Source organism: Patagioenas fasciata, chromosome Z (genome assembly GCF_037038585.1).
Source record: "Patagioenas fasciata isolate bPatFas1 chromosome Z, bPatFas1.hap1, whole genome shotgun sequence".
In the NCBI taxonomy this organism is placed as follows: Eukaryota; Metazoa; Chordata; class Aves; order Columbiformes; family Columbidae; genus Patagioenas; species Patagioenas fasciata.
The window spans coordinates 81,469,491-81,482,942 of record NC_092560.1 but is presented as its reverse complement, the minus strand read 5'-3'; the positions used below and the strand labels follow the sequence as shown (position 1 = coordinate 81,482,942).

General features: G+C 45.2%; 1 protein-coding gene across 8 annotated transcripts in view; it reads right to left on the bottom strand.

Annotated features, from left to right (window-relative positions):
* SETBP1 (SET binding protein 1) overlaps positions 1-10,393 on the bottom strand; it is a 264,561-nt gene extending 254,168 nt beyond the window's left edge. For 3 of the 8 annotated variants that reach the window (XM_065860356.2, XM_071802419.1, XM_071802420.1), the window contains exon 1: positions 9,349-10,388. The gene's annotated coding sequence lies outside the window, so the exon portion shown is untranslated. Of the gene's footprint in view, positions 1-9,085; positions 9,162-9,348 lie in introns of those variants that run through there. The other 5 variants (XM_071802421.1, XM_071802422.1, XR_011736563.1 and 2 more) reach the window with 4 other exon arrangements.
* Between the last annotated feature and the right edge of the window lie 3,059 nt (positions 10,394-13,452).

Here is a 13,452-nt window from a genome sequence, read left to right as displayed (position 1 = left end):
TCCTGATGCTGACTTCTGGTCTCTAATGGGCCAACCTCATCCCACTTGTGCCCTTGAGACAAGTGCTGCTGCAGGACTGCCGTAAAACTGGGTTCAGTTCAATGGATTTACATTTCTGAATCAAGGAATAGTGTTTGATCCCAATGACATCAAGAGTTGGTGCATTATCTTTACCCATTGCCCTTGTGAAGAATAGGCCTCCAGGACATAAGAAAACAGAATGAGATGCCAACTGTGCTCCAGCTCATTATAACACAAAGAGCCAACCAAGGAGATTCGTCAGATCAACATCAGGTTGCTGAACTCCCAGACCAAGCGTGATAATCAAACATAATCAAAGATGACTTCTAAGATGATTCAAGACAATACCATTAGCAGTATACTGGTTGCAGCAGTGTGTACTACTACAAGGATAAAACTTATTCCATTAACAACAGCCATAAAACCCTTTGGGGAAAAGTATCAATATGCATGAGTAGAGGACTTCAAATGCTTACTCTATTCTAGCCAGCTCTTGCCAAGTGCACCATCCTGGAGGTAGTGGCAGCCACTCCAGGCTACAAGTGGAAAGTTTTATGGGTATTTAGGGAAAGGTTATTGGCACAGAGATCAGCCACAGAAAGCGAAATTCTGCACAGTTCCATCATCTGTGTTACCAAACTTTCCTAGATCAGCTCTGGTCTTGGAGAGTTGCCATCAAACACAGTAGCCTCCTTCTAACACAGTTGTGCTAGGACAACAATCTCTGCTTCTCCCTCTGATCAAACATTTCCCTCCGCACCCTGAAACATGTGGAAAATTATTTCTTTATATAAATCACTAATGAGAGGTTTATTTTTATTCACGAATTCTGCCACAGGACTCATCTTTCCTCCTCTTTTTTTTTTTTTTTTCCTCTCTCCGTTATTTCATTTTGCTTGCATAAGTACCAAATACAGCAGCTTTCCCTCCCTTCAGGAAAAACAAAGAAATAAATAAAATGAAACAACACATCTGATAGGGAATGCACCAGGTTTTGGCTCAGCATCCATTCCTCAGAGCCATAAGCAATGGCACAAGGAGGACCAAAAAGGGTTTGGTCCAGAATCTATCCTGTGTTCAGTCCAGAGGCTGTACAAACAACACATCCCATGTTACTCAATTCTGCATTGTTCGAATGAGATTAGGAATAAGAAAGATTGGATATTTTCCATGCAGGCTTGCACTGTGCATTTCCATGCTACGTAAGTGGTGGTAACTTACTTGGTGCTGTACAGTGTACCAAGCATCCTTGGCATCAATGGGGGACTGTGGGCATATAGGGGGCATGGAAGAAGAAGAGCAATAATTTGGGGTGTTTAGAGGAAGGAATTGAGACTGCTTTTCCTTGCAAAACATGTTAGTCCTTTGGCTTTGAGTGAGAACAAGTGTCCGGGTCAGCAAGAAAAAAAATAAAAAGAAGTGCCTTTAAAACCTCACAGACCGCAGAAGAAAAAACAGGAGGAAAAAACAGCGCAGGACACAGGTGGGTGTGCCTGGATGTGCACAGGGCAGAGAGCAGAACTTGGTACCAGGACGGTAACATTAAGAGGCATAAACGTTAGTCTGGAGCATGCTGGTGGGAAGACCCGAGGCCAGGAATAAAGACAAGGTAACAGACAACTGCTATGGGCAAAGGAAAGGAGAAGCTTCGCCTCTAATGAGGTTGAAGAGGAAGCGGTTGCAGAAGTGCTGGGAGAAGTTGAGTCAGACGGGAGATAAAAGCCTGCTGAGTACCTGCACGCCCAAAAAGCCTCTCCAGATGAACTACTTCACTGTACTCTGTGCAGCTTTGTACACATTTGACTCCCTCCCTCACTCACTCAATCCAAACAGGTTTGGGAGCATGAGGTTTACAACTCATATCTCTGTTTAAGGAGGACTATTACTTTGAGTTGCTATTCCCTTGTAATGCCACTGACTTCAGGAGGATGTTAAAGGTCAGAATAGGGTCAGAATTCAGTGGAATCCCAAGGTTAAGTCATTCATGGGTGCCTTCTCTCTGTGTTGTTGACATAGGGGTCTCTATTGCCTAATCTGAGTCTTTCACCTAAGTCTCAACCAAGCAAAATTTGGTCTGTGGGCTCTGATGGGTCGAGACACCCCTGAACTAAGGCATCCATATTGGAGATGGATGCAGGTTTGAATCAGGTCTTATTGCCTACTTATGGCCATATTGCAGCTTACTGCTATTTTACTGTTGCTCACACTATTTTTTTGAGATGTTTTCTCAAGGGCCCTGGGAGGTCTCTTCACTAAGCTAAACCTGAAGAAAATGTTCTAGCCTGAAAACCACACTTAAAAGTTGGCATGTTTTTAGAACAGATCTCTCTTCAACTCTGATAAATGGAAGGAAAAGCAGGACCTATGTTCCTGTGACTACCTCCTATGATACAGAACTGAGATCTAATGTAAACCAACACCCATAGCAAATTACATTTGTGACATTTATCCATCAGGATTTGCAGGGACAGCACGCCTCTGTTTAAGTCAACTGACTGAAAGATCTCAGCCAACTTTAGGATGCCTACAATGACAATTAAATTGTCATGGCTTTGGAAATGGTGACCTCCATTTTTTCTTGTACCACTCACACACCAAAAGAAGACAGATGCCTTCAACAAGCCCTATGTTTATATTCATTTATCAGCTCAAAGTCCAGCAGGTTAGACTGCTGCCCTCTTTAAAAGCATGTGGTTAGAATAATTTAAAAGGGAAAAGTGGTTCCTGTTCTTCACTTTTTCTGAATAAATTGGGAAAAATAAGGAAGAACTGACAGCTGGAGAGAATTTACTCAGCCTTTCAGGAAGAAAATTGCTATCAAGCAAAGAGAAAGCATGACATTTTTCAGCCCATTAGATGAAGGTTTGTGGAAGTTACAAGGACGTGAATATATGGGTTAATATTTTAAATTGTTTTGCAACCTTAGGAACAATGGGCATGTATAATAACACTTTGCCCAGATAGCTGCTGTAGCACTTTACTGTATACAATCCTGTTTGAACACCTACTAAACTCTCTCAGGTAAGCTTCACATCTCTGATCCCTTCTCAGAAAGAACTGAGGAATTCAGAAGAGAATTATTCCCTTGTACAGAATTCTATTGAATCCCCACTATAGAGTTACATAGAAAGGTTTTAGAGAAAAGAAAAAGAAAAAATTTATAAATAAATAAATAAATAAATAAATAAATAAATAAGCTACAGGAAGGATTTCCTTGTCTAGCAAACTAATAGGATTTCAGAGGAGTTTTGGAGGAAACCCCACTGCATTCTCCAAAGCCAAAAGTCTAACAAGACTAAGGAGAGGTAGGCATGGATCACAGCCTCATTTCAGAATATGCTAGGTCTGGAAACACACAGGGAAGCTGGGCCAATATCCAAGCCTTAAAAATCACATTGGTAGGATATCCAGGATACGTGGATACAGATGGAGGAAAGACATGCTTGTAATGCCTTGCAGCTTGACCTCTGGTTTTAGTATCCTCATTTTCTCCCTTCCATCTTAAAACCAACTTTCCCATCTGCTGAAATACCAGGACAGAAACTGAATGATTCATTGTACACATATATATCTCTCATTTTTAAAGGTTAAGGCTTACAAAAATATCAAAGTAACATAAAACCTCAGGCTTCCAATCTTTAACCCATCTCTAATTTTGAGGTATTTAAGTGAGCTCTGGGTTACCCCATGCTTGCCTACTACACATTCTTCTGAACAGCTTTCCCAAGTGCTATTACAGGAGATACCATACTGCAGTGGAGGGAACTTTCTGCTCATCACTGTCACATTCACAGAGCCTTAAACTGCCCAGGACTGCACAGCAAATTCACAGCAATTCACAGAAACAGTGAGAAGCCAAATAAGTCTCACCCAAAACAGCTTTTAGCTACCACTTCAGTGCTCCACTCCACCGGCCGTTTGCATCCCAATATATCATGCACTGCAGAGCCGAGCCTTGGGCCACGTTGTGCTCTGGTATTCACCAGTGTGGATCAGAGCCTCACCACCACCTTCTGACCTTGTCTTTTCATGAAAATTGGCTTCTCCACAGATTGAGTTTGCTTTCAAAAAAGGTGGATCAGATTCACCAGCCCTACATAGAAAAGACAACTCAGGCTCATCCTTACCGTCTATATAACCCCCTTTTCTCTGCAAAACCCCTGCACTGGATGCACACAGACATGAGCCCCACCACTGTCACCACTCAAAAGCAAGAGTAAACCTGACCCCGGGATCTGCGAGCAACATCAGTGACCGTATTCCCAGGGTAGGTCTCTGGCCACCTTCCTGTTTTGGCACCTGTGCTTCAGCCCCATCACTTTCCCCTCCACTTCTGAAGTTGGCGGGGTCATCACCACATACTACCAACAGCACAGGGGCTGGGTGAACAGGCAGCTGGACAAAGATCATAGAGATACAGAGACCTGAGACCTCACAAATATCCCCAGCTGGACTGGGAAGTAAAATAGAGCTGTAAAGATCATAATCAAGCCTGGATCAAATCCTTGCAATCCTCAGGCTGTTTGAGGTCCAGAGTTTCAATTTAGACTTTTGGAGAGAGAGGTGACTAACCCGAGAACAGGTCAAAATTTTCAATTTCGTAAAAGACAACAAAAGCCTAAATAAAATAATGTCAGAAAATTGTTTTTCATATCCAGCTGCCCCACAGTTTACAGTAAAAGCTCATCATTGTGTTTGGACAATCTGTGCTGCAAAGTAAATCCCAGTCCAAAAGGGCAAAATAGCCCCTAACTCTGCTCTCTCTCAAGAGCTGATAAACAGAAATTACCACCTCCTACTTCCTTCACACATTTCCTCAGCTCTGAAAAACAAGTTGCATTATTCTCTGACTGCTTTTATTCAATCTAAGAAATGATTTTGCCTTCCTTTTTTTTTTTTTTCTTTTGCCCCCCTCTATTTATCCCGTTCGCTTTGCTCTCTCTATGACCAGTTAAATGAGAATGCAGAATCCAGGTGCCTGTTGGGGACCTGCGTATCTTCCCAGAATCCAGCAGGTCTCTAAAACCAGGTGTGAAGACGCAATGAACTTTTGAAGCTATATCAAGTGAAACCTTCACATTGGGAAAGGAGAAAGAAACCATCTCTAAGGGTGTGAACACACCTCAGATGCAACTGTGCTAACAACGCAAAGAAGGCAAAGAAGTCCTAACCTTTACAGTTTGGACATCGTTTTCAGATCTGACAGTCCCCCGAGGCTAAAACCTGAAGTTGAGGAGTTTTAAAACCTATCTTTAATCAACATGACAATTTCCAAAAAGGGTGAGTAATTTTATTTCGTCAACAAAAATAATGGGAAAAGAAACTGTATTTTTTTAAATTTTTGCATATTTTTATATATCAGGTTGGAAAAACAGAAAGTAATAAGAACAGAACATCTAATAGCAGCAAAACCAGTTCCAGTAGAAGCCACAAGCCCTACAGTAAAACACTGGGAACTTTCTCCGCTGAAGTTCTCTCACAGATTCTCGCACTTTTGCTCGGCTCTGGACTAGCTCTAAACCTTGGATAGCTGCTGCACTAAGAGTGCCCAGACTTCCCAGCAATTAGGCTAGATCTTGCCATGCATTTCGCCTGGCCACCTGGCTTCTTTATGTACAGATCTACTGGCCTTAACTCATAATCAAATGTATGCTTAACTGTGGCACTTACACACTCAAAACTGTGTGCCTATATGTTCTGGCAGGCAAAAATGACATGCCAAATTTTCTGAATATGGCTTAAATCCTGTTAGGTTGGCCCTACTGTGGGCCATGGATCACAGAGCACATTCAACATCATCACAGACCCACAGATCACAGATAGTCCAGAGATGGGTAGCTAACACGGAGCAAGAAAGACCCCCTAGGCATACAATTAAACAAATCAGTCATCAATTCACTGGGAGAGCTTTCATTTACATCACAGCAATCTGTTGGAGCCCAGAACTGTTTTTACGTGGTTCATTAGACAATAGCCTTTCTTGCTACTAGTTGGGTCAAGAGTCAAAACTGCTGTGTAATTGCAAGACTCAGAGCACAAGGCCAGAGTTTTTCAGTCCTGAAGGGTGTTGTCCAAAGGGGAAAGAAAACAGAAGGGAAAGATTATGTGTGAGCAATTGAGTCCTACTGAGAGGGGCAAAAAAAAGAAGTCACTGAAACTGGGATTAGCCAAATCTTGTAATGGAAAACAAGAGTCCTGTTGGTAAGCTGGCACTTACACCTATGAGATGTGTGTGCTGGGGGAAAGGAGCTCAAAGGATGGGTCAAAACAGACCAGAAGAGGAGATTAAGCAGCATCTGAAGCCAAAAAATGATGGTTGGACTTTTTCACGCACTTAACTCCTCGAGTTGTTTAAGCACATGGCAATAGCAGTTATTTGAAAAGAACAGTTCCCAACTTAATCAAAGTACATTATTGGAAATGATACTGAGGAACCTCAGTAGAAAAACCGAGTAAATATAAATTCAAGCTCAGTTATTATTATTATTATTAATAAATTGTGGCCACTGTTTCTTTGTTTGCCAACAACTATCATAGTTCATGGCTCTAACAAACCTAGCACACCATTTTATTACATTTCAGAGAGTGCATCCTTCTAAAATGATAATGTGTTAATAATCTATGCTGGGCTTTTTGGCAGGAACCGAAGAGCTCAAACAACTTGAAATAACATCAGCAAAAAATTATTTATTCCCCATCCCTAGTTGCAGAGAAAACAGAGGTTTTCTTGGCTCAGTTACTTCTCAATAGATTTCTGGTTTCAATTAAAACTTTGAGTCTGAGAAGTTAGGAAAAAAAAAACAGCCAAAGCCAATAAGAGATGGAAAAGAAGTCTCCATTCACTGAGTGTTTCTGCTTTTTTTTTTTTTGTTCCCTGCTTTTACATAACCCTTCTGAGTTAAGATCACAGATTAAAGTACAACTTCATTGTTTGGAGAGGTTTTTCTCCTTTCAGCTAATAATCAAATGGAGATGAAAAATGTTTCTCCTTTGAGCAGAAAGAGCTGCTGACTGAGGGGAGTAATCTCAGCGAAGGCCGAGGAAGTGCAGAAAGGTGTGGGTGAAATAGCCACTTGCACATTTTCCCTGATAGACATTTTTTTCTACCATCTGCGATAAAGGGTCTTAGACACTTGTTTCCTCAGGTTCGTGCTATCGCTGCCTAACGTTAGATGGCCGATTATATCATTACTGTAGCCTGCACCAAGTTAGTCCTGGCTGCAGGGGCTGTCGGATCAATAATTATTCCCATTTGGGTCCATAATATTCAACACGGGATTGGATTTGCCAGCAGTCCTTTACCCATGAAATCCTCCTGTCAATACGAAAAGGATCAAATTACTTTCCCTGACAGCAGAGGACTAGTAGGCTCAGCGCTTTGCTCGCCTCGCACATCCTTTGCGGTTTGACAGATGGACACACCAGGCATCCCGGCGGGTACCCCCCGCCCCGGCCCGGCCCGGCCCCGGCACGGCCACGGCGGCTAATGAAACACCTCTGCTTGCGGGGGGAGCAGCCCTGCCCGGCTCCCCCTTGCCTTCCCCCCCATCCCCGCCGGTCGCATTGGTGTGTGGCGGACTCCTCCCAGTGCCCGGCTCGGCTCGCCTTGCTCACGGCAGCCGCCTGCCCTCACCCCCAACCCCGCGGCGGGGGCACCGCCATCCCCCCCAGCACCTGGATGGGTTGGCAATGCACACCCCACTCCCCCCCGCCTCGCTCCCCAGTCGCCTCCCATGCACACCCTCCTCCGCGGGGAAACCCCCCGCATCTCTCCTTGAAAACCCGCCCGGGGAAGGGGGACCTGCCCGCCGGAGGGTGTCGGGCAGGGTCCCCCCCACCTCAGGCGGCGGCTCCCGGCAGCGAAGTGCCCTTTTAGCATCAGGCATCAGGCCCGAGATTATCAGGGACGTTTATTTGAAGCGGAAACGAATCGGAAATCCTTCTCTCAACTGCCTTTTTAGACACATAAATATACACAGGCAGGGGCAGGCAGCGCGGGGACCACCAGTGCCCGATGTGATGCACACACACACACACTCACACACACACACAAACAAACACACCAGGAAACAAGGGCGGGAGGGGGTCCCCACCTCGCCGGAGGGACCTTATTTCCCACTGCCCGTCAGGGAGACCCGGCAAGGAAGGGGTGTGAGTGTCTGTGAGCGTGTGTGTGCATGTGTGTGAGAGTGTGAGTGACTGTGTGTGCACAGAGGTGGGCAGGGAGCCTTGCGCCAGGGCTGGAGTTGACAATAGCCGCCCGCGGCTACAGGCTGCGTTTTGTCTTGTCCCCCCCGCCAATACAAACACCTCCCGCCTCCCCTCGATAATATCGGCGATATTCAAACCGCCCAAAGCTGAACTCCACTTCCACCCGGGGGGAGGGGGAGAGAGGGACCACCGGGATCATGGGGGCGGCAATCACCCGCTTATTAATAACGATTATTAAGGCGCCTCACTTCGCCACCGAGCAGGGGGAGAGGGGCGTCCCGCATTGCTAATTACTCCCCCCCCCCCCTTTCTCCACCCCCCGCCCCCTCCACACACATACTTCTTTGCTCCTGCAAATATCTGCTTTTCGAGGCTGCGTGTCCTTTTCAATGTCAAAACAAGCGCGGGGCCGCGGCGGCCTCCGCGGGGCAGCGGCGCTTCCCGCGCCCCCTCGCACCCAGCGCCAAGCATCGCCGCGGACCCCCAAGCACACACACACACACTCACACACACTCACACACACACAAATCCCCATAAGGTTGCGATATTGCTCTCTAGCTCCACTTAACCTGCAATTTACGAAGCGGAGGGGGCTCCCCCCCTCTCCTTTCCACACGCACACACATAGCTGCCACCTACCCCCGGTACCGTCGAGGAAACACAGGCTAGCAAAGCGGGGCGGAGGGGGGGGATATGGAGGGGTAAACGCGTTATACAAACTCTTAAAAAAATTGCAACCCCTTCCCAGCAGCAAGATCTTAAGACACCCCCCCGCCCAGCCACACACATACACACACCCCCCACCGGTCACAAAGCATGGGGAGGGAAGGGATCGGAGGGGGAGAGGACTCACATGCATTGCACAGCGGAGAAATATTCCTTCCCCCCTCAAATAAATAAAGCCCTTTCCGCGCCATTGCGAAGTCACAACACGAAAAAAAAAAAAAAAAAGGAGACGACATTAACTTTTGCATGCAGACGGAAAAACGGGGGGGGGTGGGGGTGGAGGGAAAAGAGAGAGGGGTAAAACCCTCCTGCAAACCGAATCATCAGGACAGACCTTTCCTCGATGGCTCAGGATTTTTGTTGCTTTTTTTTTTTTTTTTTTTTACTAACCCATATCCCCAAAACGGCAGCGAGGGCTTCTTAGCAGCTTCCTCTTCTTTCTTCCTCCTTCTCCTCCTCCTCCTCTCTCGGATTCCCCCCTTCTTGTCTCTTCTCTTTTAGATCCCGGTTTCAATCCCTCGCCACAGCCCCCAAAGGTGCTTTTGCTTGTGTTGCGGCAAACCCATGGCGGTGTTCATCTGTCAGATTAGGGGAGCGCACGGCCGCGCAGCACACGCAGAGCGGAGAGGGAGGAGGGAGGGGGGGAGGAGGGAAGGCACCCGGAGAGAGGGAGATGGACGGACAGACAGAGGGATAGATAGCTCGATAGAGATAGATAGATAGATAGATAGATAGATAGATAGATAGATAGAGTGAGATAGAGCGAGAAGGGGGGAAAATGGCGTCTTGGAAGACGGAATCCCAGAGTAAATCAAATTAACACGCAACACCCAGAGCAGTCCCGGCTAATTTTAGCAGGATCCAAAATAAAATGAAAAGGAAAAGGGGGGGTGGGAAGGAGGAGAAGAAGTGGGGGGGGGGGCGGCTGAAAGAAAGGAGACGGGGGAAAGAAGAAGAAGAAAAAAAAAGGGAGAACAAGAAAAAAAAAAAAATCAATGCACTGGATAAAATCCTGGATTTGAAATCGATGTTGCTTGTCTCTGATTCTCTGGTTCTCTCGCTTTTCCTTGTCTTTTCCTTTTTTTTTTTTTTTCTTTCTTTTCGGAGAGGGGTCGTTTTTTGCTTTCTGTTTGTTGTTGTTGGTTGTTTAGGGGGCCTTTTGAAGGGGGCGAGGGGGGAACCGTTTTCGGTTTTGCTTTTCCCGGCGAGCAGTTTAAAAAAAAAAAAAAAAAAGAAATGAAAAGAAAAGAAAGAAAAAGAAAGAGCAAAACCCCGAGACGAGAAAAAAGGCTGCTCTGGCGGCGAGGAAGCTGTTCGCTTTATTCTGGCTCTCTCTCGTCTCCGGAGCGGGCCCGTGCTGGTGCCGGAGCTCCGGCGGGTGCGGGGCTGCGGCCGCCCCGCTCCCCCCGCCGCGCAGCGCCGAGGGAGGGCAAAGGGGAGGCGGGGGGAAAAAACACCCCCTTTTTCTAACGGGCACGGGTTCGGTGCTCACACATACACACACCCCTCCTTGCTGAGAGTACAGTCTCGGAAAGGGGGCGTCTAGGGGCTGCCTTTTTTTTGCTCCCCGCTGTATTTCCCTTTCTCTCTTTTATTTTGTCTTTTCGTCTGGTTCCCCCCTCTCTCCCTCTTCCTCCCTGCAAGGGGCTGCGATTTGTTTAAGCAGATCTGGGGGGTCGATGGCTCCGTTTACTCTCCCCGTGTTTCTCTCGCTCGCTCCCGGAGTCTTGCAGCATCGGGGCGGCAGCAGGGTGGGGGGGCGGGGGGGCAATATATGGTAATGATCAGGCTCACACAGACACACACACACACACACACACACACACACACACTTCCACGCACACATACGCACACTCGGTGTGGCTGCAGTGCTCAGCCCTGGGTTAATGTACTCAACAGTGCCACTACCTGACACAACAGCAGCAGTGATGGGGCGGGGGAGAAAAGGCAGAGAAGGTGAGACTCAGGTTAGTGGTACTTATCCCACTCCAATCTCTCCCTCTCCCACGTTTCCCCCCACCCCAACCTTTTCGCAGCACAACCCCTGCGGGCTCATGACTTATGCAAGAGGTTTTTTGGGATACAGTGACTGCTGTTCTGACCTGAGGTGAGGAACCCCTTTCTGGGGCTAGGGGAGACAAGCAACACATTTTTTAAGGATTAAAGCTCCCCCCACCTCTCAATATAAAGCAGTAGCAATGTCCAAAATACATCACAAATTCAGCTCTGGGTCAGAGGAGATGTACAAAATCAAGTCCTTGGGCTTTCACTTTCCCACTCTTCTTCTTCCAGCAGTGTGGATGACCCTGATGTTTGGTTTACCAGTCTGGCAAACTGTTACTCACAGGACTAAAATGTTGACGTGCCTGTGTAATCACACAGGTGATGAGGAGGAACCCACAGAAAAAGGAAGGTTTGTGCGATGGAGCCGTGTAAGTGTACTTACAGGTACAGGTAACATTGTGGGGGAATAGGGAGCATCCTCCTGGGTACCTCTACATGTTTGATCCCCTGTAGAGATGGTGCCACAGGGATCCCCGTCCCAGAGTGTTGAAGGAAGCTCAAAGTACATGGAGTTTCTCCCTTTTGTTCTGGGATAAGTGATAATCACAGGCCATCATACAAATGACCTGAATTCAGGGTTCAAGCAATGCAAGGACTACCTGGGTTGACCCTTAGTAGCCATGAAGGTTTATTGATATACCACAATCCTTTACATGTGTAGCAAAATGTCTACAACAGAGGTTTCAATCTGGAGCCAGAGGGGTAGGAGGACTTCATGTGCTCCATGAGACGCCAGCGCACCCCTCATCAGCCCTTAGCAGGCTCAACTATATGGATGAGCATGTGTCCTCAGCCCCACAGTGCTTCCTCATGCTTTCTGGGAAAAGCTCCTAGATAAAAATCACACCAAGCCATTAGTTCCTTTTGTATATCTCTGTATGATTGACCTCTGCCTTGATGCCTTCAAATCCCAAGCTGATGGGTTTGGATAGAAACAACAAGGCTTCCTCCTTCTTTCATTGTCCTTTCTTCCCAGCTTCTCTCCACCAACAGAAGAAGACAAACAAGCAAATCATTAAAACACACAAAAAAATGAAGACTTAACAGATCAACCACACCTCCACCCTAAACAAATGCATAACCTGAAAACTTTTGAATCACAAATGTCACACTGAAAATGTTGACACTTCTGATTGAAACCAAACAAGAATTGTCATTTTGAATCAGCACTTTGACATGGCTTGTTTCTTTAAATTAAGTCACTCAACTGGAGCTACATTTCGTCATTTTGTATCTAAATGAAACAAAAAGAAATAGTTTCAACATTTATTGGCAGAGCCGCCAGTGACATTTTCATGTGAAGAATTCTGTTTCAAAAAGTTTTGGCAGGTAAAGCCTATGAGTTGAAGAGCTCCATTGACCATTGTCTTCCTCCTTGGAACAAACTGACACATGATTATGAAATAATTGGCTGGATTGGATTAACACAGAAGACCAAGTTATGGACCAAAATACTAAAAAAAACAAAAAAAACCCAAACCAAACCAAACCAAAACAAACAAAAAACCAAACAAAAATAAACAAACAAAAAAGCTTTTGATTTTGCTTTGCTAGAAAAACTGATTTGTTTAATAAGTTCAGGATAAGAAGTTTTTTTGTGAGACTTCACTATTTTTGCCTTGTTTTTCTTTTCTTCTGTAGAGTATACGTATACATATACACATACAAATGTATCTAGGCAGCCCCATTAAATTTCAAACTGAGAAGTTGAATTTGGGAAGCAATCAAGATAATGACTTATTTAATGCTCACTTACTATGAAAACATGACGGAGTCTAAAAAATAATAATAAAAATGCCTCAAAATTACTAAAGGAAGATTTTTATTCACACAAAGTTATTTTTAGACCTCTTTTATGTATAACAGGGGGAAAAAAATAATCACACGTGGTTACTTGTAGACCTCAAACTCTGAAAAGACTGATCAGGATAAACTTCATAAGCAGAAAAAGATCTTTTCCTTTGAGTGGTCACCCTGTATGACATGTGTGTATAAATCATTGCAGATCAGGGTTGACATCAAAGGATTTTTACCTATGGTTTTGTCTTCTAGATGCAGAACATTTTACTTAAAAAAAAAAAAAAAATCTCCTTCTGATTCTGCTGTGTGTCATGGAGTTCATACAATTTAAGCAAATAATCTGAAAAAGGAAATTCCCTTCTTTTTGTTCTTTTCACTTAAAAAATACCGTGACATTCATAAAGTTGGTTTGATTCCTGCAGTGGACCTGAGATGAGTTTCCTATTTGTGTCTAACAATCTGTACATAACCTTGACTGCATGAGACAGCCAGATGTTTTATAATGAAGGCCATGAGTCTGTTATTTTTATATAAATAGCATACTGAGCTTAAAGTGTATACCAGTCTTTCTAGGTTCAAGGTATTAATTAATGTTATGCGGAATTATTGAGTGATTTGTAAGTTAATGTG